Source organism: Protopterus annectens, chromosome 10.part0 (genome assembly GCF_019279795.1).
Source record: "Protopterus annectens isolate FY-2018-M chromosome 10.part0, PAN1.0, whole genome shotgun sequence".
Classification (NCBI taxonomy): Eukaryota; Metazoa; Chordata; order Ceratodontiformes; family Protopteridae; genus Protopterus; species Protopterus annectens.
In genome coordinates this window covers 912,086,433-912,112,216 of record NC_056744.1, presented here as the reverse complement: position 1 = coordinate 912,112,216, position 25,784 = coordinate 912,086,433, and positions in this window count along the sequence as shown.

Below are 25,784 nucleotides of genomic sequence, written 5' to 3'. Positions count from 1 at the left end.
GCTCTGGGCAAACAAGGCCTCCCAGTTTCCAAAGTGACCTTATCCAAATGGTTGTCTCACATTATTACTTTCATCTATCAACTGAGAAACAAAGAGTTATCTATCAAACAAAAAGGTCATTCTACTGGGGCTTTGGCCACCTCTGTAGCCTTCCAGTCTAGGTTGCCCATGGACTCTATCTGTGCAGCTGCTACGTGGGCAAACCCTCATACCTTTATTTCTCATTACAAGCTAGATATGGTCTCCAGGAGCAGAGCTAACTTTGGTTCCACTGTTGTGAAAAGTCTGTTCCAATGAGCTGCCCAGGATTGTAGGTGCTAGGGACGCTGTCCCAACCAGCAAGAATGAAGGCTAGATAGACAACTTAACATAAAGAAGTTATGTACCTACCATAACATTCCATGTTAGTTGTCTTCATCTCGCCTTCTTTCTTGCATCCCACCCTCCATGCCCCTATCCTATTGGACTGAGAGGAGTTCAAGTTTCACTGGCTGAGTGTTCTGTGGTTGTTTCCTCTACTGACTTACAGAGTATGACAGGTGTGCTCAACATTTTGTTTGGAGAGGTTCATTCTCTAGCTATGGCTAGGGTTATCTATTTCAAATGAGATCTGGGTAGCTAGCGCTAGGCATCATGGGATAAGGGGTAGCCTCAAGCCAGTAAACAGCTCTCAAGCTATAGAAGATGGCCGAGTCAGAGCTGAGGATCGGCTCCAATCCCAACCAGCAAGAAAGAAGGCGAGATGTAGACAACTAACATGGAACGTTATGGTAGGTACATAACTTCTTTTTTTCTTTAATGTAAATTTTTTCAGATGACTTTTACTTCTGCAGAGATTGTGCATATTGACTTCGTATATGTCATGAGGTGGTTAATATTTTTTATGATCTCATAAATCCTCTTCTGTTTAGACTGTGTGACACATGGCTGTATCTTATGGTATGATGTTAGAAAAGTATACACAATGTATGTCTCCATAGCAATAAGAGGTATATATAGTCAACAAAGTGGCTATGACTGATGGTGGGATGGGTGGATCTCTTTGGATGCTCTTTCCATCTGCTCATTTTTAAACAATCTTTAATAAAGCTTTGCAGGTCAAGTGTGCATGTGCTTGTATCAGTCCATTTGTAACACTTTGATTACTGTCTGTTTGTATTAAGCAAATTTGAAATGTGAATTTGGTCATTAGTATTAGTATTAGTATTAGCATTAGTATTAGTATTAGTATTAGTATTAGTATTAGTATTAGTATTAGCATTGTTACTTTTGGCACAGACATCTGAGAAGGATGCAGTGAACAATGTAACTATAATTGCTGTGTTGGGGGATGTCTGTAGATAAAAATGACTGACACTGCTGATCTAACAAATTTAAAAGTCATTAGTCTGTCTTTGCAGGAGTAATTATTATTCTACCTTTGCAGGACTAGTGTATGTTGACACTGTTGTGTAAAGCTGAAATGTTCTGAAATTGGTACTTTTGTCATTATTGGTTCATGCAGTTTGTTTAGAGATTACTAAAATAATGTTTAAAACTACAAATGTAAAACACACTTAAGAAATGCTGCTGCATTAAACAAGAAATATAATTTAAAACAATCAGGATGGTGAATCAAAAAACAAGTGAATTTATGCAGGGTACTAAAAATGTATGCAGGAAGCCCATGGTCTGAAAACAGCCCAGGACCCAAGGTACATTTTGTTCACCACTGGTCAGATGTATTTTTAATGAATGTGAGTTTCAGAGCAGTTTCAGCAGGAAGTGGTTGGTTTAATGGCTGAGGTCTTCACTTCAAAGACAAAAGGTTCAAGGTTTAATTTTGACCTACATCTAATGGGATAGGCTTGTAATAACTTTCATTTACCAATGTTTATCATTAACCCAATATGAACTTCAATACATTTTCTGTGAATGTGAGTTTCAAGGGAATAGAAGTTTATTGTTGCTCATGCTAAGTTTGACTTTAGTGTGAGACTGTTTTGTTTAGCAAATGACTATCAGTGTTTGTGCAATAAAATTTGAAGTAAAAGTTTTCAATTGAATTTACATTCCTGCAACCATTGTAAAAGCAAAGGTTTAATGGTTAAGGTCTTTGCCTCATAAACAAAAGGTGCAGGGTTTGACTTTGATTGGTAGTTATTGGATTAGGCTCATAATAGCCTTCAGTCTGATTGCTTAGCATTTATATAATGTGAGTTTTAAGGGAAAAGAAATTTACTGTTGCTCATGCTATGTCTGTTTGTAATGTCAGATTGTTTTGTTTTATTAAGAAAAATCGCTGTCAGTGTTTGCACCATAAATTTTGAAATAAAGGTTTAAAATTAAATGTAAATCTATGTAATCATTGAAAAAGTAGAAAGGAAAATAATATGCACACTAGTGGGCTCATCCCATGTTTATGGTAATTAAGAGAGACAGCCAAATAATGGGATACTGGAATGGCTGCAGGGATGGGGAGTGGACTGGTCCATTACCCTGCATAGGGCCCCATTTGACCATGATCCTAGTGTAGCCAGATTAAGTAGTGAGAGGTTAAAGAGGCTGACACTGTTGCCAATTTACCTACTGATGAAATCCTTATGGATCTACAACCAGCATTTTTTTGCCTGAAGGAGAAGTAGGATTCCCCTGCAAGATGTTTGTTCAGGTCTAATAAGAAAATGTAATCATTTTAGCTCAGGCACCACTGTGTCAAGGAAATAAAAATTATTATTCTGTTATTCATTTCCTTGTGTTTAATCACTGAGCTCACAGAGTCTATAGGATACTTGTAGTGTGTGACTAGGTTATTTCTATTAGATAGTGATTATGTTTTCTTCTACTGAACAGTTCCAGATATGAAGACTTGAGAGAGAGAGACATTGTTGCCATACAGCTGAAAGGGAGCATGAACTCAATAATCACAATGTGGAAGTCTGAAAATAGTTTGCCACGGAGGTGCAACAGGAGGGTCAGAAGGCTCTTGTGCTCAGTGATCTCTTTCTATTGAGCCAGGAAATAAAGGATTTACATTTGGCACTTTAGGCAGTTGCATCTATAGCAACCTATACATCATTGTCTAGGATGTTTTCTTGGAGCCCTGCCAGCCAGAGCTTGTTGCATCTCTGTTAGGTCTATAGATCTTCCATTTGCACAGGATGCCCAAGAATAATGCTTTGTTCTGTTGAAGTTGTTCAAAACAGTCCTGAATTTGGATGGGTTAAGTACTGATAGTGCATTCCAAGAAATTACTTTTTCTGGCAATGTCTGACTTGAATGCAGCAGTGCCATGTAATACTTCAGCAGCTAATCTATTGAGAGCATATATTTTGTCTGCTAAGTCTATTATTCCTTCCAGGCAAGAAAGTCCACCCATAGTGATGTCATATGGTCCTAATGAAATAATCTGTATGACTAACAAATTAAAGAAATCTCCATGCACATCTTTTTGTGGAATTTGTTTCTACATCATCACTGTTATACATTTGTTAATGTGATTATTATAAAATGAAAAAAGAAGTGCGTCAGAACAGAATCTTGAGGAACATCAAATGTAACAGCAGAAGGAGAGAACAGATCAATACATTTGACTCTCCTTATCCTATTTGCAGTACGTTTTTAGAAGTTGAATAATGAGTATGATCAGTGATACTTGACTGAAAGAATGTTAAGGATGGAACAGAGATTCGAATAATTTTTCCTTCATTAAAGATTCTCTTAGCCTGTGAGTTTCATGCTGAGTAAATTACTTTGTATTATTTTCTTCTCTGAAGTCATGCTGCCCTTGAGAAAGAAATCCATACTGATAATATGAACTTTGACCTGTGTGAAAATAAGATATTTCAAATATCATATAAGAGAATTGTTGTTTAGCTACACATAAAAGATTAATTTCAAGATTATAGTTTCAGATTTCTAAAATGTATAAGGTGTCAGGCACATCACAATGTGAGTTTGGTGACGTCATCATTTTTTAAAAAATTTGGAATATAAGTCAACAAATTCATATGTGCTATGGTCTGAAAAGTTGTTGGACAAGTAAGAGGAAATTACAGCTTATCTGAAGAGAAGATCAGTCCAGTCATTCTCCAGATACTACAATACTCTTATAGGTTTACATTATCTTTCTGATTCTGTAGTCCATTTCTATGAACAGATTTGCCAAAGATCCTTTTTATCTTATTTACATATTTTTCTGTCCCCACTTTAAGTACTTTTCAGCTGACATCTGCTTCTTTGTTCCACCCACTACTAAAGCAAGTGTCACCGGTAATATATCCAGAAATGGAGCTATCTCATCCATGGAGAGGTTGGGAATGAGACACAGAAATGCAGAGTGGAACATCTTGCATCCTTGTTCACATTGTCATTACTTGTGTAGAAAGCTTGCTTCTTTCCATACTGGGTTCTTGTCCATAGATAATTCAAAACCATCTCAAGTAACACATCCTAATTTCAAGATGATCCCAGGTATCCTGCTTTCAATGAAGAACCACAGAAGAAATAACAATTTTAGTAGAAGTATAAGCACTTAACCCCCCCCTGAGATAAAGATCATGGATCCACCTAGGCCTCCTATTGAAACATTAAGGTGCATTATACATGGGTCATACTTGACCCCACCTTCTCTAATATAATACACACAGAAAAACAGTACTAACAGCTTGCTACTTAGGTACCAGGCATACCTCTCAACTTCTTAGAACAAGAAATCCGGACAAAGCCATAAATAAAAGAGGGGGACAAAGACCCACAAGTAGGGGGGATTTTAAATATTATTAAATATCTTACAAATATATCTTACAAACTTAGAAAGTTGATAGAATAACATATTTTGCATTGCCATGCATTTTCTGAAGGTATGAAGTCTGAAACTCAAATGTCTGTTAATGTCTGTTATTATTTTTTTAACTTCAATCTTTAATGATTTGCTACTAATTTGACAGAAAACCACAACTTTATGAAAAACAGACCAAAAAATATGAGGCAAAAGTGTGGACATTCTGTGCAAATTTGTACAGTTGAGATGTATGGTATCAGGCCGTTAACATCTGCAATACATATGCCACTAGAAGCAATGAATTCAAAGAATGAACATGAGTTCTTCTTTTCACCCTTGTTATACACACATCAAACTCTTAAATGCATACCTAACTGTGACTGGCTACTTTCTTTCATTAGGTGACTTCATTAGTTCCACTGCATAGCACTAGCCATGGCAAATTAACTTCCATTAAAACAATGGTCAGCTCTCCTCCTAGCTTTCTTCTGTCATTAATAACTGCAATATGAGCCACTATCCAGCCTAAGACAATGGGGCATACTGACAGTCTTAGATCTCAAAGCAGCACTGCTACTACCACATTTCATCTTCAAGTCAATCTAGCTCTTAAAGAAAGTGCCTTTTCTGCCCTATCACTGACTGTCTGCAGTTCAATAAAACCAAGGACTAAGAGGCACAGTGCACCATGCACCCTATATTTGGAATATAATGGCAAGCCTGGTTCTACTATGAAAAGCCTACAAACTGACTATATGAAAAAGTGCCTGAAACAGGAAAGGTTGAAAAAAATCAACTATAATTTTTTTTTTCCAGTGGTCAAGCCCTCCCGTACCACCCAATGTGTGGAGCAAAGCCCTCACACCACCCATACTTTTATATATCAACTTTATGGTCACACCTACTGGAAGAATAGTGAAATCTCAGAAAAAAAGCAACTAATTGACAGCACTCTTTTAGAAACCACACCAGCAATGATTTCTTATGTTCAGCATTATGTAATTTTTTTTCTTTACATACATACATACAAATATTTCAAGCACGGACATTGATGCCCTTCTAGCTTTCCAGTATACCAACATGCTTCTTTGTCCTAATGACACTTCAGTAATTTCTCCTCAATTAATTGTAAGGCAGCTGGCAGGGGTACTTGTCAGGCTCATCAAGCTGGGTCTCAATATTTCTTAATCATAAACTAGTATCACAAATTTAAGTACCATCAGATCACTTGCAATGGTGTTGTCACACTGTATCATTTATCCACTTACATAAAACTTGATTCTGTGGTTTTGCTTTTAGACAGTTCAGTGTTACTTTGTAGAATAGAAACTATTTCAGGCCCATGATGCTCAGCAGGAAGAGATTAACACAATGTAGAGATATGTCCAGTAAGAGGTAAAGCATTATAAAGCTCAGAGTCCTGTTCCTGGGTTCTGTGATGGCTACTCAGACATGATAATTTTTCATATGCTTGTCTGATTCTGATAGTGCTATGGACACAGTGACATTTGCTGTGTGGTGCTGCTGCTACATCGCATGATGCTCTTTTCTCAGTGTAGCTTCCACACCTTTACTGGCCAAACAAAACAGTGGTTTGTTTGCAAGGTTAATAATTTCAGGAAGTCAGGTAACTTCCATTCAACACTCCAGTTTCCTGAGTAACCCTCAGAGCCCGTCATGGATGAGAACAGTCAGATGACCATCTCATGTACCATCAAATATATGAATAAATAAATAAATAAATAAATAAATGAATAAATAAATGACAATATGCCCTACCACCTTGTCACCGCTGAGAACTACAAGTCAGCTCCCTAGTAATGAGTGGATGTATTTAAATTCTAGCCATTCAGAAACCATTGTCTACAATGTCCTGACTGGCAAGCCTGACATGTGGTTCTCAGTAATCCACTGATATAGCAAAAATACCCTCCAGTCTTTATTTTTAATGTCAGCAAAGAAACTGTAATTTTCTGAGTCTTTATTTTTTTCTTTATGTGTTAAAAATACTATGTACTGTATCATATGTTTGCATTTAATTCTTATAGTTCTTTGATCATTTCTATCTTCAGGCAGGTTACTGGCTTCATTGTCTGAATTAAAATTGTTGCAGATACCATTCGTATTTTCTATCATTGGTTAGTACACATACTATACACTTTGCTTATAGCAATGGTTAATACATCTTATTAGTATTAACATAGTTAAAGGTCAGGAGTCAATAAACTCTGTGTAAGGTCCGCTCAGAGCCTACACCAAGTGCATTCACATATGCAATACTATTCATCACATGCCATATTGTGCCATTAATATTAATGATTTGAGACACACGTAAGCAAGGTTTCATGGCTTGGAAAGGTGTTGCTGGCTGTGAAACCTGCGCACAGAGTGTGGATAATTCCACACAACCTTTTAGTGCCAGTAATGTGGTCAAACACTAAAGTAATGGGGGGAGAAAGGGTCAGCATGCATTTCCTGAAGGATATGAAGTACAGAACAGAAATGCATGTCATTATATATTGACCTCAATCTTCAGTGATTTCACAATAAACCACACATTTTGCAAGTAACAGGTCAAGAATATGATGCAAATATCTGGACATTCGGCAAAACCGTGGATAGTCTCCCTTTTGTGTTTTCATTTCTTTCTTTTTTTTATTTTTGACAGTGTTTGCGAGATGCACCATTTGGCATAAACATATTTAGCTGTGCTACCTGATTTGCGAGAAGTGTAGCACTGCACAGACTGGAGGAATGGACAACCCAGGTTGTAGACAGGACCCAGACAGCCACACATATAAACTGGATGCATTCAGTTAATAATATTGTGCATCACACAAACACAGTAAGCCGTGTTCCACAGATTAACAGTGAGAAACTTAACAATAACTACTAAGATAGCAGACATCATCTCACTAATCCTGTGGTAGCAGATGTAAAGTGTAGGTGTGGAGTGCAGATGGTCAGGGGTTCTAGTACAGGGTGTGTAAATTTTGTTTTACTGTTATGAGATTGCAGATTATAGCAATAAAGTGCAAAGTACACAATTGTTTTCTCATCCTTCTTGTGGTAATAGCTGTAAGTGTGAGATAACTATATACATGGTACATTTGACTAGCACATTTACACAAGTGCCTGTATACCTAATAATCAAAAAATTGCATTGTTCACCACTGTTGCTTACTATCAAGCAAACACCAGTGTGCACCCTCGCCTTCTGTGTTTGCACAATGGTAAGCGATGAGCAACATTTTCAAATGTTGCAAAACCAAAATGTGCACACTCAGTAAGTGTGAGATGTGCAATATGTGGGAAAACAGAAGCATATAAAATGCAATTGGCAGACAATGCTCATGATACATTGAGCTTGAACTATGGCAGGCATGTCAAGAGTTGCTGAAGACGGTGTGCACTTTTGGGAACAGAGGTGAGGTGTCCAGGAGTCCAAAATTTTTGTTGGATTCCTAGTTAACGAGCATGGGCCCTGGTTGCTGCAGTGGGACTATTCAGGCTCAGAATATAAATCTGAAGCCTGGAATAGTATTGCCAGGGCTTTAACCAGTGCTACAGATATCCCCTGCACTGGTGAGCAATGTAGACATTATTTTGATGACCTCCAAAGGAGAAAACAGGTTACCTTTGACCTTTGGATCAGGGAATTGCAGACAGAGCACACCTCATAGATGTGTAAATATCAATTTCACTGAGTAATTGTAAGAGTTAAAAGCTGAATATAGTCACGACTGGTATTTATAATGGTGTTCTGTTCTATTCTGTTTTTTCCACAGCTGCTGCAGAGTGAGCCTCGAATGTTCAGTCACATGTCAAGTGTTTAGTAAGGATGCAAGAAGCATGTGGTATGTATGCATCAGAGCAGTACTGTCTAAACAGTATTTTAATAATAATAATTTGTTTAGTAATTTTTCTGCATTAAAAGTTAAGGACCACTTAGCTGGTATTTAATACAGTTATATCAGATTGGACATGCATATCCCAACTATAAAAGAAACTATGCATGCCTTAGGCTGTAGCACAAAGCAATAGTGCCATATTCTCAAATACCAGTGAGCATGCATCTTTAAACTGTCAAATGAAAGTATGCATGTTGTAGTCCATAGGACAAAAGAACAGAACAGTATTTGAAAAAAGTCATTGGATGTGGGATCAAAAACCCCACACCCCAAATATACAATACTTTAGATTTTCATCATTATTGGAATGTGACTTCATACCTCTATACCAGTGGCACAAATGACCTTCTGTAAACTGTAATCAGTGTAATTGGAATATGCATATGTGCAATATATACACACGTCAAGGATTGGTGTCTACAATCTCTACAACAGTGTGCCTCAGTTATAATCTGGGATAGTCTTAAAATTAAGGATGACACTTGTTAGGAGTTTGTAGTGTTTAAAATAAAGGTAACAGAACAGAGTTAATAATTGTATCAACACTTTGTATGTCACATATGAAGTTACTAATGTTCTCCCACAGCACAGCAGGGGAAAAAATGAAAACAAAATAGGAAAGAAAGGAAAGTGGTGAAATGGGAAGCAAGCAGGGAGAAACAGAAATTGAAATGAAGGCAGAAATATGCAGGAAGGATGTAGGAAAGAACCATAGCTATCCATTTCTTCAAGAATAAAACATGAACATATATGCACACATTTTGCTGAATTTGGACTTTCATCTTCAGAGACAGGAGTAACAGCAATACACTCTGCTGTATATGGAATTGAACCAAATCATGTGTCATGAAGAAATGTGTGCAAAATGGAGAGCTATGCATGGGATGATTTTTTTGTTGTGGACAGGTGCTCATTTTTTTTTTGAGAGAGAGAAAGGAATGCTGGGGAATGGCTGAAGGAATGTCTGGATAGGGTAAGTTGGGCAGGTGAGGAAGCAGTTGCAGGCAGACAAGACAAACAAGACAAGAGACAGGGACAGTGAAGGACACATGAAGTGGGAGAACACCATGGTTGGGGTGAGGGTGGGGACATCGTGAACCGATGGATGTCCAGTAACAGTGAGAATTGAGTCCTCAACTAGTGAACTGTCATCACTGTGATCTCACTGCACTGATGGCTGCAGTGTCTGATGTCTGCATCTTCGTGTATTATTCAATACAATGATGGAGAGCAGTGTCTCCATCTGGTGTCAGCCTGCACCAACTGTGAGGTTCACAATCCTATGCACCAACCCTGGCAATTCATCCATTATAAAAAGGCAAATGTGTAGAGACAAACTGATGGTGAGGATACTTGCTACATATTTAGCAAAGCAAAATATCTCCTAACCTATCTTTACAGAGGAGTATTGAACTCCAGCAGGTATGCTGTCATTTTTTTACCTACATAATGCATATGCCGGAATATATTAATGAATAATGTGAAGCAAATCCTTTTACACTGCGATTTCTGTGCAGATGGCATGGTCATGTTTGTCAAGCCATTTCAGAGGTTAAAATGATTAACAATGCATAAAAATAGTAAACTATATGATACATATGTATAAAATGTTTCAGGGGCAGGTCCTTTGAATGCTTGTTTAGTATTTCATATGTGTTTTATTAGCAAAATAGTGCATGTGACTGTTCTTTAGTGGGTGGAAGAGCAAAGACAAGTTACTGCTATGTCACAAACTAGAATGGACTGCTCTTTTGGGGGGGACACAGTTGAGTTACTGCTATGGCACATACAAGGATATGTTGCCCTTGCTGCTCTCCTTGTTTGGAATCATGCCTGTTGTTAGCATTTTACATCTGTAGTATGTGTTATGTTTTTTCCAGTGGGTACTATTTGTTGCCTACCTTAACTGTTTTATTTGGTAACAGTTACTTTGTAGTTATGTGATAGTTATGTGCATTATCATTCTGTTGTCTTTTAGGACCAAAAATGTCATTAAGGCACAGACCCTCCTTCAGTGAGGCAAAAAATACAATCATTGTGGATGTATTCTGTCAACATGACACTTTTCTTCTCAGAAGGGGGTCATCCCAATATGCCAGAAAGGCTGAGACTATGGCAACAAATCGATGTAAAGATAAATACCATGGGCGTCCATGGCCATACTTCTGAACAGGTGCACCCAGGGCGGCTGACATGCTAATATCTACATTGAGGCATGCAGCTGCTCTTGCCCGAGACCAGAGGATAACCACGAGTGGGCCTGCTGCAGAATCACCTCTCACCTCCATTGTGGAATTCCTGGTGAATCTTGTACAACAAGACAACTCATAGCAGAGTGGCAAACAATATATGATTGACGTGGGTGCTAGTCCTTCTCAGTCCCAGGAAGAGTGTCCACATAGGCTTTGTTATCTGACCAATTGAATACTGTTGTATAATAAAACAATTGAAATAAAAGCTACTTCTGTGTCACATAACTTTTTTTTGGGTGGGGGAGTTGAAGATTGGTACAGTGATAAGCCCAATTTGGAGTTGTCAGCCACATTCTTGTTGAAGTAACACATCATGCAGATTGAGAAGAGTACATGCAGTACCCCCTGTCTTACTGTTAACTATGATGATGTTGGCCTTATCTATTGCTTAACTTATTTCAGGACCATCAGGAATCCAGCAACATATACCTCCCACAGATGGTAAGCCAAAGCAAGTTATTTCAGTACTGCAGATCAATTAGTAGAAATATTATGTGTCATTTTAGGCCTGTTGTGTGTATTGCTGTACTGTCTGTAATAGTTGCAGCATTGTTTCTTGTTTAGTATATATTGCACCATAATAGTGCAGGTATTAATGTATGCCTGTGCTTGTCCCTTTTTATCACAGTTTATCATGACAGTGGGAGTGTAGGCACTGTGCCACCTGATGTCAGTGTCTCATAAGACACTGATGATGATGAATATAATGGTGAAACTGAGGCACAGTCAGGGGCTGCAGAGGTTGAATCTGACACAGAGGTTGACATCCACCCACCCTTTTCTTTTTCCACAGACACAACCAGTAGGCCTACACCTACCCAGTCCACTGAGCCCACACATACTGGACATGTGGAGGGCAATTACATTGAGAATGGAAGTGTGGCTACTGTGGATTCAGTGTCTTTTGAGTGTGGCCATAGTCAAAGTGTTGGTGAGCTTCCATGCAGGAGGTAGGGGTGCTCAGAGGGGGCCTGCTGTCCCTCCTCCACCTGGTGCAGTTGTCCCTTCCTGTGTCACACAATGTATGTCTAGGACCGTTATGGAGGCACAGGCATATTCAGAAAGGTGCTCCAGACAAATGTTCAGGGTTGTGGATGTGGCAGTCTGACATGTGTGTCTGCCTCAACTGTGTTGCCAATTCCCTAAATAGGATGAATGACATGTTGGAATGAGGGGTGTCTGTTATGGAACGAGAAGCCTGTGATGGAATATCTGCTAGGAGGAGAATGGTGTCCTCGGGGGCATGGGTCAGCCACAACATCTGCTGACTGCCAAAGGGGTCATTCTTGATCACACTCCCATAGTGGCAGTACTTCTGCTGGTCCATCACTGAGTCTGCTGTCCACACCCAGACATGGCAGGCCATGGGGTCAAGGTTCTTGGTGTTCCCATGAAGGGCACACATCCAGCAGATATTAGTCATGTTCAGGTAGCAGCACTCCATCTGGGTTGGGCGTGGAGGTGCCAGTGCAACTCCTGGCAGAGCCAGGTCTCATGGTTTGGGGTTACAACAATGAAGTGCCACCTCTACCATGCATCGCTCACACCTGTCCAACATACCATGATGTAGAGATAGCACTGAACTTGCCTGTGTTCATGCAGACTCTCCCACACTACTTTCACACGGAGGACCCTACAGAAACACAAATAGCCTGCCTGCTTCCCTTTCAACCTTACACACACTCACCGACCTTTTATGTCAGCCTAATCCTCCTGCTCACCCCCCCCCAGCACCCTGTATAAGTAATGATAACTCTGCCATATCCCTGTTTTCTCTCTTTTGGATTCAGGGATGCAAAAGCTTTGTGCCTGATGCACAGGGTGCATAGCTACATTAGTACCTAGTGTATCTGTATTTGTGTTGTTGAACTGACAATTGTATCTGTCCGTTATATATGCCTTGCCAAATGATACAGTGGACGGCATCATCATGACAGTACTTTCTAGTCTATTCTCTTGTAAGGGTTGTGAAGTCAGGAACTGCAATGTCTGCCATTACTTTATAGTCTTTCTAATGTTTACAGTGCACATCATAAGATACGCCATCACAATCAGATCTCAGGATTGTATGACAGCACTGTAGTTAAACTCATCAAAACAGTAATAGAGTATAATGCTCTCTTTTGCATGAACCTCACCAGACACATTCAGCAGCTGTACAGACCACATGGCTTTCTCATTAAGATAACACAGGGCCAACTATCCATGGCATGATGTATGTGGGTATATTAAAAGACATGTCACTATCATCTGCTGGTATATTAAATTGTAACTGTTATTCAAGCCTATTACTTTTGGTTTAAGCACTTGGGCTTCAGGCCAGTTGCCTTACATTAAGAATGTCTGTAGTCTACAATCTTGTGGGAAGTGACAGTAGCCTCTGCCCTTAAGAACTGGGAATTGTGGATTATTGGGGCTGTTGTTCTAACAATCTTTGTTATGGTTTAAGCACTTGACCTCCAAACCAGTTATTTTACATAAGGAAGTTTTGTTGTGTAGACTCTTGTAGCAGGTGAGGATAGCTTACGCCCTTCTAAGATTTTAATTGCTGGTTGAAGGTTTATTGTCTCTCTTACTGTATAATTGTCTTAGTTTTGGTTTAACCCCTTGGGTTCCAGACCAGGAAGGAAAGTTTCTTGTCTACACTCTTGTTGGAGTATTCTACTGAATTGCTGCTTTATTTAAACTACTTGTTCTTCTATTGTGTTTGTGATTTTCTGCACTTTGAATTTCTAGTATTTCTGCATTTTATAGCATAGGCTCAATTCAGGCTTGCTGAATCTAGATGGTTTGGTATCATTAAAGCACTAAAACCAGGCATCTTATATTAAGAAGTTCCCCCTGCACCCTTGTGGCAGAACTGTGCAGCCATGAATCCATCTGAGTTGAGGTCTGCTTGAATAAGGCTCAATCTTGGCCTTTTCCATTGTTTACTTTTTTAAAAATAGTTTATCTTCACTTGTATTCCAACTTTGTGTTTTGGGGGGTTTGTACTCAGTTTACAGTAGCTGCTCGGAGCTTGCACTACTGCCCTGTGAGTAACTCAGCTGTGCATTGTAAAACATTGACACCTTTTTGTAAATCTAGCCCTCCATAGAATAGACACATTTTGTTAGTCTTACACCAAAACCTGATCCATCTAGTCTATATTTGATGGGCAGTTTCCCACCATTTCTCCATGCTGCCTGATTTACATGGGCATCCTGAGGCAACATAGCAATTGCCTCATGTATACTGGCAACCAGTTACTGTTAAAACAAATTAATAAAACATGTGAGAGATGTATCTGTACTATGAATTTGGAATCAGTTGTCTCACATAACAACACACCAGATATCAAACATGTTGTCAGTGCAAATAAGCTCACAACACATAAATCCACATATGTGGAGGTACTCGCTAGAAACCTAACTAAAGATCAAAGATCTCCCAAGCACAAACCTACTGCACACAGTGCAGACCCAACAGAATCCACTACACATAATAATACACACACCAATGTCTCAGCCAATAAGACCCTCAGGCAAAGCACCTCAAAATTAAATGTCTTGCTCATAAGCAACTCCATAGTGAGACACACAGATGTCCCCCTTACCAGGCTAGACAAGGACAAGGTCACAGTCAGGTGTCTGTCAGGTGCCAGGGTCCATCAGATCACACATGCACTCAAGTCTCTCAACAACAAATACTGTTATGACTCTGTCATAGTCCATGTTGCAGTGAATGACTGGAGGCATTCCTCACTGTACTATATGAAGGCACTTGCCTCCCCTATAGCAGCTTTTTTCAGACAATGTCAGAACAAGTAAAATCCTAATGTAAAAGAATCCACTAGAGACAAACTGAAGGTTATGCTGCTTAATGCAAGGAGTGTAAATCAGAAACTGCACTCACTGGAAGAACTCCTTACCTTGGAAGATGCCCATGTCTGTGCAGTCACACAGACATGGTCCAAGGCCACAGACAGCCCCCTGACCATGCAAGGTTACAATGCCTTCCACACATTCAGATATCAAAACGAGCATGAAAGAATCAAAGGTGGAGGTGTATACATCTTCATTAAAGACAAATACACAGCAAGACTGGTCAAAGAATACAACTCCATAGTGGTGCTCCAAGTCCAGATAACTGCATGTAACCCCCCTTCCATATCATTGTTAGCTACAGGTCCCCCACCATGAACCAGAAGTACCTCTCTGCCTACTTTGACCTACTTGAGTCACTCACTATACAGCCAAATACCTTGGTCATGTGTGATTTCAACTATCTTTCCATCAAATTGGTGTCATATATGTGAACAAATGCACTCAACCTAAGGTTTCTGGACTTTGTTAATACACATGCTGTGTAACAGATAGTCTGCACCCCCATAAGGGGCTCAAATCTCCTAGACTTAGTACTTACCAACATAGTGATTCTCTGCACTAACCCCTGTATGTTGGACCTTCTGGTCAGGTTGGATCACAATTTAGTCTCATTCACAATCATACCCGATACCCCTGTCAAAAGCAGAAAGGATGAATCATTTATCCAAAGCAAACCATAGCCTCCTAACTGATGCCATAAATAGGTGCAAACTCCTTGCTACCACTGTCAACAATGACTGCTATACAAAGGTGTAGACAAATGGTCTGTATAAACACCAATACAAATATGCAGAGTCAGCTGAACATGAATGGATCAAAACAAGGTCCTCACAGAAAACAAGCCACTCTGGTGGGCATCAAGCATAAACAGGTTATACAATTTGAAGAAAATAATGTCTAGGAACAACAGGGAATTGATTCAGCAGAGGAATGAAACCATCCACAGCTTGATCAAGGAAATTAGTTATCTTGTAAAGTCCTCTAAAGCCATGTATGAACCTAAACTAACATTCCTAGATGAAGATAATCAGGAGGTATTCTTTAGCTACATCATACATCTAAAAGTGAAGGGCCAGCTTTGTGTCAAACTAGTAGTGGATGATACCACTCATACTGACATGAGGACATCACCAACCTGCTACTAGTCAGTTTGGGATAAGCTTCACCCCCCCATCCCCAGCCCACCAGACATACCCCAAAGCATACCTGTCACTAGTCCTCTTTCTAGTATCTGCAAAAAAACAGTTCATAACTGCACTCTTCATGGGCAGATAAACAGCCTCTGTGGGACTGGATAACATCACAGGCTGCCCGCTAAATGGTCTGAAACAGGACTTAGCAGTTAACACTCCCTTCAACCACAATGTAAGTACTGGCTTTGTCCCAGCAGAATAGAACACAGCAACTGTAATTACCTTGCATAAAATGGGTTTGTCAACTGACTCTGGGAACTATAGACCTCTAAGCCTCACCGGCTGTATCACCCAGGCCATGGAGACAATAATCATGGACCTTATGAACAAAGATATAGGTGACCTTCAAACCATTGTCTGCACATTGTTTTGTCTTCATTAAGTTTAGATAAGGCTTATTAAAACCTGGTGGACAACTTCAAGAATGTCACCAAAGCCCTGGATAAAGGTAAAACAGTACATACAGCTTATCTTGACTTAGCCAAAGCCTTTGACACAATCCCTCACACGGGCATCATTTATAAACTCACACAGCTGGGAATTAACACATACATCACTAGATGGGTAGCAAACTAGATCACCAACAGAACACATGGTGTCAAATTTGGGGATTCCACCTTTAGTAGATGACCAGTTGCCACTGGTGTAACACAAGGATTTGTGCTGGGCACCCTGCAGTTTGGAATGTATTTCTCAGATGTCCAGGAGAAAATAGATGGCCTGTGGCTTGCCATGTTTGCTGATGACTGCAAGCTGGCTGTGATCATTGAGTCCCCCAACAATGTTGACATAATACAAAAATGACTTAAACAGACAAAAGATTTGTGCCAAAGCCAAAGACTCAAAATAAATGCTAAATAATGGATTATCATCCTTTACAACCAAGGAGAAGTCCCTACACATTACAATATTAACAGTACCCCCCCTTAGCTGAAATCCTGTGGCAAGAAATTTGGGAACACAGGTTGATAGCACCCTTAACTGTGATCACCGGCTATTATAACTCTTCTGTACTCATCCTTCATCAGACCACTAATAGAGTACAATGCTGCCTTGTGTATGCACCTCACCAGATACCTGCAGCAGCTGGAGAGACCTCAGAGGTTTCTCATCAAGACAATTCAGGGGCTGCAACACATGACCTGCATGGACAGACTGAAGGCCTTGTCACTGTACTCTGTATCTGATAGGCTGCTGAGAGCTGACTTGTGCCTGGCCTACAGAGCAGTCTCAGACCATGGCCTAATAGAAATGTTGCACATTCACAAGTCACATGGGACAAGATTCACTCACTCTAGGGATCTTAACCTAGCCTGCAACATTAACAGGACATGCTGGAGTGAAAGTTATGTCTCCCAGATATTGCCACTCCTCTAGAAAACAATCCCAGTTCACACAAAATAGAGCTCCTCAATGAACCTATTTAAGCATAACTTAGCCAACTGGATGGGAAAACATAAATTTACCCCAGGTGTTTGTTACCCATGTACCTCTTTGATAAGGGCAGTCTGTAATGGTCATACACTTGCTCTACAAATATAGACCATACAAGTTGGTCAACAAGGGGATCATAGTATAACATGGCTAGGCTTATAAGGATCCTAGGTCAAACACCCTAGTAAACCCTATGAACCTAAGGTGACATCTGTCTGGGATCCAGGCCAGTGTCTGATCCTGCCCTGGTGGGATGGTTTTATATGCAATAATCTGATATAGCTGATTACATCAGCATAGTCAGTTGACCATGTGGTGTTACATCAGCATTGTCTGTTGAGCACATGGTGATAACAGTGTCCCACATGCTGGTGTAAAAGTATCTCTGTAATGTTAAGTAACATCTGACAGATACACACACACACACACACACACACACACACACACACACACACACACACACACACACACACACACACACACACACACACACACACACACACACACACACACACACACACACAGTTGACTGCAGTGAGAACAGAATCTGTACCTATCTAAGTACACAGACTACATAACACAGCACTATACTCAAGCATCACGGCATAAGTCTGACTTTTACATGTCTGCAGGTCAGCTTATAGTGGATGGTATCAGCAGGACATGTGGGAGACAAGAGGTTGGGAGGGCTGCATGAAATGGATGTGTAGGCTTCTGCAAGTATGAAAAGACTAGCAAGCCATGCCATTGGAAAAGTAACTGTAGGATAACTCATCTACTCTGCTGAGTAGAAACACACACACCCAGTTGACTGCAGTGAGAGCAGAACCCCTACCTATCTAAGTACACAGACTACAGAGTGTAGTATTCCATGAAAGCACCACAGTACAAGTTTGACTTTTATGTGACTGCTGATCAACTTATAGTGGATAACATCAGAGTGCATGTTGAAGAGAAGAAGGTGGGAGGCCTGCCTAACATGGATGTGTAGGCAGGTGCAAGTATCAAAATACTGTCAATGTATGGGATTGGGGCAGTAACTGCAGGGTACATACTTGGTCTTTGAGCTGGACACACACACACAAACACACACACACACACACACACACACACACACACACACACACACACACACACACACACACACACACACACACACACACACACACACACACACACACACACACACACACAAATACACACCCAGCTGACTGCAGGGAGAACAGAACCCCTCCCTATCTAAGTGGATATGCACTAGAACACAGTACTCTACACAATCACCACAGCACAAGTCTTACTTTTGCATGTCTGCAGGTCAACTTATATTGGGTGACATCAGCAGTGCATGTTGGAGAGAATGTGGTGGGAAGCCTGCCTAACATGGATGTGTAGGCAGGTGCAGGTATCAAAATACTGGCAAGTCATGCCATTGTAGAGGTAACTGCAGGACTGTATGTCTACTCTGCTGAGTAGAGACACAAACACCCCCAGTTGACCGTGGTAAGAACAAAACCCCTACCTACTGTATCTAAGGTATACAACCTATAGAACACAGTAATCTATGCAAGTGCCATGTCACAAGTCTGATTTTTATATGTCTGCAGGTCCACTTATAGTGGATGGTATCAGCAGGACATGTGGGAGACAAGAGGTTGGGAGATGACATGAAATGGATGCTTAGGCTTCGCAATGAAAAAAAGACAGCAAGCCATGCCATTGGAAAAGTAACTGTAGGATAACTCATCTACTCTGCTGAGTAGAAACACACACACCCAGTTGACTGCAGTGAGAGCAGCTTGATATCAGCTGTGCAGGTTGGAGAGAAGGAGGTGGGAGGCTTGCCTGAAATTGCTGTGTAGGCAGGTGTAAGTATCAAAATTGCATCAATGTATGGGATTGGGGCAGTAACTGTAAGATGCATAGTTGCTCTTTTGACTGGACACACACACACGCACACACACACACACACACACACACACACACACACACACACACACACACACACACACACACACACACACACACACACACAGCGGACGGGAGTGAGAACAGAAACTCTACCTAAGTATACAGACTTCAGAACTCAGTACTTTACAGAAGAACCATGGCACAAGTCTGACTTTTGTGCAGCTGCAGGTTAACTTATAGAGGATGACATCAGCAGGCCATGTGTGGGATAACAGGTTGGAAGGCCTGCATAGGCACATAAATTCATAGGTTCATATGAAGCCAGTAGCTTAACTGTAGACTGTGCCCTAGGTATGTAGAAGCCTAGCCATGTAAAAACACAAGTACCCTTATTGAACATAGTTGAATGTTTGAGTTTAGCAGAGCAAGGTTTTCAGGACCACCCACTGGCCCTGTCCATGATGGAGCACACAGCATTATATATTACACTTTGTAGTGTGGTTGATATATGTGTGCAAAAAAAAACTGAGCCCCCAGGGTTGTATGCATTGTGAATATATGATGCATACTGAGAATGTGCCAATAGGAAAACATCATATATACATTTCCATAGTACAGTGAGCAGCGGATTTGTGCTAAGATTAACAAAGTGTACACACATGCAGGTTACACCTGTTTGCAAATAGGTAAGCAGTGCACAAACCTGAACAGCATTGTTAATGTCAGTAAAAATAATATTATATGGCATATACTGTAGTCAAAATTAGGACCATGTGTATGGCAGTCCTACACTTACAACTGTTGCCACAAGAATGTTCAGGAAACTGTTGCTTTTGCACTTCATTGCTGTAGACTGCAATGTCACAGCAGCATAACAACGATTGCACACTCTGTACTAGAAGCCAGTACCATCTGTACTCCAGGCTGGGTTTTCACGATAAATAAGCATTAATTGAATGTATCTGGTTACTATTTTTGGCTGTCTGCTTCATTGGTGGTCTGCTAGACTCATTGCAAACCTGATAAATGCAGCCATTACCCACTTATGCTATTTGTACTATGTGGCACATCACACAAAAAGGGCAATGAAAAAGGAGAGGAATAAGAAATAAAACTTTAGTAATGGAAACATATGAGTAAAATAACCATCTGCTGTCACGTTAAGGTACTTCCTATACAAAGCTACCACTATTTGCTTCATTATTGCACCAAGTTAAGATATACAAAGATATGCCATAATATTATTGCAGAATACATTCTAGGTTCAGGATTTACCTTGCAAATGCAGCAGCTGAGACAATTTTATTTCAGGCCTAGAATTTCCTTGTGTCTACTCCCATGGGATGGAAGTATAAAGGAAAAAACAGAATGTAGGCTAGATGGATGCTTCACAGCTTGCTGACTAGCCCCACCATACTGAAATCACCTGCTTATGTTGTAATTATCAGCTATGAAAGACATCTGCTACTTTACTGAATATATGAACTCTGTTAGTGTCCATTGGTGAACTATGTGCACCTAAGCACCACTGCATGCACCGATGCTGAAATAAGGTGAACACTAGTAAACTTATTACTTTTGTCTGTACCTATTATATTAAAAGTAGAGGGAAGATCGCAGACCTTGTAGTAGAACCCATGACCTTCAGTATTCTAGTGTCAGACATACACATGCTGCCATAGGAATAGTTATGTAATTTGCATCGAGAAGCTAGCCATTTATTCCTCCATTTCCCATAGTTGCACTAAGTGCCACATCATACAAACAAGGAGGAAAGTTAAAAATAAATTTTAATGTAATACGGATAGATAAGATACATTTTAACAAATGATAAAGAGTATGACACAGAACTTGTGAATTGTGCACTGCTTGCATGCACTTGTACACTTCACAAACCTACATGTACACCTCACACCCCCCTGATGTCATCATTCACTGTTGCTGTGCATTCAACATGAACACTGTGGAAGTGCCTACACAAAGTGAACATCCCTACATGATTACAAGTTTTTGGGATTCAGCAATTCTAATGAGTTTTGACCTCATTTGCATCTTCACTGTGTTGACAGCTGTGAATCTACACAGTTGGTAACTGTGTAGGCAGGGAAACTGAGGGGGAGCCCAATGTTGTACAGTCAAGGGAGGGTATTACTCAGGTGTATATATGTGCACACATAAATTCAGGTTTGGTATTCTATATTTCATGGAATTTACACTTTAAGCTGCCTCCATTAGTTACTATTACATTGTTCATTTGGGGGTGGGGGTGCAAAGCAGCATTTATGTCACAGGACTTAATAAGGACTTCTTGCTATTTTAACATAATTTTCTAGCATCCAACATGTTTGGAAATGTCATAATGTATCTGGGGTTATATGATAGAGTCTGTTCCATACAAATATATGGGAAATTACTTGTTCTAGTTTCCTTATAGACTCCTGTATTCGGTAAACTTTTGCATACCTGACCAACATGAGCACTGAGTCTACACAGTTACTTTAAAGCTTGTTGAATCACTCCACTGTTTTTATTTCCTTCATTAGCATACAATTTAGCTACTTATGCTGTAATTTGCATGTCACGAAAGTTTCTGTGTTTGAGCGTGAGTGCATGCTGCTATGCAGTTTACTGAATCTAAAACTTTTCATGTCCATGTGCGCATTACATCGCAACAGGTACATGGTCAAAATTATCATGTAGGCTTTATTGAATCCCCCCAAAAGTCGATGATAATGTTCAATAATGCTGACCATGACACATTTTAATTACTCTACCTGGTTTAATAAACATAAATATTACTGTTGTCTGTGCTGCGAATAGATCTAATGTTCATTTAGGCATCAAACAATGTTTAATGTTATGAAGATATGTATACTGTTTTCTGTACAGTTTTACTAACTGTTCATTAAGAAGATAACATTTTTGTATTTTGCCTCCTCATATAAGAAGGCCATTTTCAATTGCAATCTTGCATTGTTTTGAAGTGGCCATTTAGAAGATGATGCAACAATATACAAACACCTACCTTTTCTTGTTATACTTCTTCCTACTTCTAGAGGATGAATGAAGTTAATTCCTCAACTTCTTGTCACTGGTACAGTTTACACAATCAAGCACATTTTACAGACTTTGCCTGGCATTTGGTCCTACATTTCACTAGTCAGAATTACATAATTAGCTCCACATATATCATCTACCATAAAAGGTCTAGTGAAATGAGTGCATCAAAAAGCCATAGCACTTTGTATCATCCAGGCAGATCTTCATTTTTTGTATCATTAAATAAGAAATCAATTGTTTGGTGCTTAGGTTAAGATGCATCATTGCTAAAGGACAAAAGAATATTACAAAGCCTCTACTGTTGTAGATTCTTTTTTTCTTGTTTGCTTGGTTGCTTGCTTTCTTAACTATTGTTGAAAAGCATGTTAGAATTCCACCAAATGTGTCATAATGACTACTTATTTACAAGAGGCTACCATAATGTTTTTTTTTATATATTTTCTTCAATAATTGGTGACTGGTGGCATTACTGAAGAGCATATACATTATGCTATGTATCTTTGCACAATGTTTAGCATAGAATTGTAAATCTTCTTTTACAATCTGAAGTATCATTTACTCATCACTACATCTCATGCTTGAAGAAAAATCATGTTAACGGCAAACCCGTCAATAATACATTATTAAGATTATGGAAATCTTTAACATGAGTAACCAAAAAGTTAACACCACTAACTGCTTATGCTCATGGCTAACACTGAGTAAAGAGATGGTGCGGTACCTAAGACTAAAAGGCTGCTAGCCGTGCTGTTCAGATGCAGATGCATATGGTAAGGTTAAGGCAAATCATGTATCTTTTAGTTTGAACAAGCAGGTAAAACTGAAGCAATAACTTGTTATGAACTTAAAGTTATACATTACAGACCATGGTCAAAATGCATGTATAGTGGGATTATCTTAATAAATATGGCTATTAGCTTTTTGTATGCCTGACTCAAGTAGTATAATGAAGAGTCACAGACATGTTTGTCAGGGACTAGTCAGTCTTCTACTGCAATGGAAATGCATGACCAAAGGGATACTTTAAATACTCTAGACCAGACATAATAATGACAAGTCAGGAAAGAAAGCTAAGAGATTGCCACACTTAAAATATTCAGGTTTTGCTTAATTGTAATATCTGCCATTGTCATTTGACCTTATTTAATCAGTTTCCACTTCATTTTGGCTTCTTGGTCTAATTGAAGTGATTAGCAAGTACAGAATATCTATGGAATGTTTAACTGCCTACTTGTCAAAAATCTATAAATATCTCTTTTGAAACATAAAACAAAATGCATTTAATTTTAAATTAATATGTGCATTTTGAGTCTGTAATTTGATAAGATAGCATTTTACTTTTATTAAATAACAGATATGAAATTATGCATTTGCTTTCTTAATGAAAATTGTAAGACTGCAGTACTTTGAAAGTATATACCATTTTCATTGTCTTTGCATTTTTTTAGTTGTTGGTAGCGCCACAGAGTTTCTTATTCCATCTTTTAAGTAGCAAATCATACTCATTTTAATTGTTGTAAAAGTGGCATTCATCAGCCCAATTCAAGTACTTGTTCCTTTAATTAAAGCATTTTACTGCAAGTTACCTGTGGCCTTTTAGTCATTACAATAAATATAGGTTATTGCAAATTATCTGTATGTTTTGTTTTCCTAATTGCATTCCTTTTTATCTGTAAGACAAAGATTATAATTTTTCAGGCTTATATGAAGTATGTCTTAAATTACATAGTATTTTATGACTACGTGGCAGAAATATTATTTTATTTATATCTTTTCCTTTAAGTTGTTCTCATTCTTCCTTATTTACATTGGAATCTACTCTATTACTTTGTTTCTAAAATTGTGAAAGCACAATTTGTATTTTAAGGGAAAAGATGTTTGGTTTAAGTGTTTGATTATTTCAAATCATTAAAATCATGAGCTAATAACCAGTGCTCACTATCCACATGCTTTATTTTCATACTGGTAACCACTCTGTAAATAAGACTAGAGGAGAAAATAGAACATTTAGCCTCAATCTGATTTTTGTTATGCACACTCAGATGGATGCATTCTTCTCATTTCCTGTCTTATTTATTGGTATAGTCTGAAGTCTGCATTGTGTGTGAATTGAAAACAACTCTACTGACGAAGGTAAAGACAGGATTACTTGACAAAAGACAACCAAAAATAGCAAGGGTGGGATTTTACTGAAGATACTTCTAAGATGTCCAGTAAATATCAACAGATGGATGTATTTTCTCTGTAATTGTCAGAAGTGGCTTCTCAGAATCATTCAAGGCAAAATAATACACCAGATACTTCAGTTCTACTTTACATGTACAATGTAAACACAATTGTCCAAACTCATACCTGTCCAAAAGTACACCGTGTTTTTTTCTCTAATGTCCTGTCTCTTATCTAGATGATAAACTCTGATATCTCTATCCTATCTGGATAAATGGACTTCTAAATAGTTATTGGTACAATAATAAAGCAATTCCTGACTATACAACATGACGGTCTGTGCAGGGTGTGGCATCACATATGTCTTTGATTCAATAAACAGCACATTACTTAATTACATTTTTTATAAAGGTATACAAAGTAAAGAGATTTAAATATGTCTTAATAATACATGACTGAATGCTCACATATATTTTAAATTGTTCCTCTACTTTATTATTTTACTTATTGCTATAGCTGTCACTTACACAACAAAGATTTTATGTAACTGTAATCCATTTTTGTTATATTGGTGTTTTAAAATTTAATTTAATTATAAGATAGCATTTTACATTTATGAAGTAAACATAAGTAGTTTCTACGTGTTCTTTCTTAATGAAAATTATAAGATTGGAATACTCTGCAAACATATGCCATTACAGTGTCAATGATAATCAACCATTTGAACATTTTACAGATTTCATAGATTTTTAGATATTGCAAGGCTATATAGCCTTATAATCATTTATACCTTACCAGTACCCTCCCTTTGGTCATACCTCCTTTCTTAAACAGGGCTAAACCAATTAATCCCAATGTAAATCTCTGAATACCCATTCAGTCATATAGGTAATTTTTAAAAGAAGATACTGAGCTATACTGCTTAAAATGCATGGGAGGCTTATTCAAGAGGTTTGAAATACACTGGGTTATAAACCTGTCCCTTCAACATGTTTTATTTATCTGTTTGTGAAGATTTAAGTCCATGCTTCTATTATTTGTGGAGCCATTTTGTGCATATATGTGGGCCTTGTGCAATCAGGTCTGCAATGGCATTGTAAGTGAAACAGAGATCACTTCTCAAAAGCCTATAAGAATCATAAATAGAAGAATAAAGGTAGAGTTCCAGTCTCTGTTTTGATAGCTCAGGGACTTTAGGTCTGTGATCTTTTTTGGTTAGAAACGTTTTGGGT